This window comes from Acanthisitta chloris, unplaced genomic scaffold (genome assembly GCF_000695815.1).
Source record: "Acanthisitta chloris isolate BGI_N310 unplaced genomic scaffold, ASM69581v1 scaffold18201, whole genome shotgun sequence".
NCBI lineage: Eukaryota > Metazoa > Chordata > Aves > Passeriformes > Acanthisittidae > Acanthisitta > Acanthisitta chloris.
Window position 1 is genome coordinate 1,424 of NW_008657852.1, and position 718 is coordinate 2,141.

The 718-nt window shown below is 52.4% G+C and overlaps 1 pseudogene; it reads right to left on the minus strand.

Annotated features, from left to right (window-relative positions):
- The window catches only part of LOC103811891, a 1,497-nt pseudogene extending 786 nt beyond the window's left edge, over positions 1-711 (minus strand).
- Positions 712-718: the final 7 nt, after the last annotated feature.

The following is a 718-nucleotide window of genomic DNA, read 5'->3' on the forward strand; positions in this document are numbered from 1 at the left end:
AGGCCATGATTTTAAAACTTTCCAAGACCAGGCAGTCTCGCTGCAGTGTCTTCACTAAAGCACTGAAGGTGTCTGCATCCAACATGAGGCCCTCAGGCATGTCCTGGATGAAGTCCAGGTCTTTGTAGGTGGGGCTGGACTTCTCCTTTTCCTTCTTGGATGCTCTGCGCTTGTAGGTTGAGCCTTTGAGGTCGAACTTGAGGTGCATTTTGACCACTCTGGGCAGGATGTTGTTCATCACCACCACGTGGATGTTTTTGCCCCCAGACTGCACACAGTACAGTCCATAGAACTTGGGCAGCAGTGTCTGGGGGTTCTGGTTCAGGTTCATGTAGTAGCCAGGAAGGAGGTTCTGGAGGAATTCAGCTTCCTTGTGCATCACAGTTTTTATGATGAACTCATCGTCGCTGGTGACGTAGAAGAGGGAGCCACTGGCCCCAGGGTTGGACAGCTCGATCAGGGGCTCATTACATAAGGAATACTGGGGAGGAAAAGACAAAACACGAAGAGCTCTCGGAAGTATCGGAATGCCACTGGCGCGTAGGTTTTGAACCTGAAGTCAGCGTAGTGGTGTGCTGGGGTGAGGTTGCTGCCCTTGCTTGGGAAGAAAATGCTCTCCACCACGTGGAAGTCTTGCATGAGGACATCCCTCTCTGGCTTGGGGCTCAGGTTGCCCACAGTGTATCTGATCCCCAGCTGGATGGCTCCTTTCAGGGTG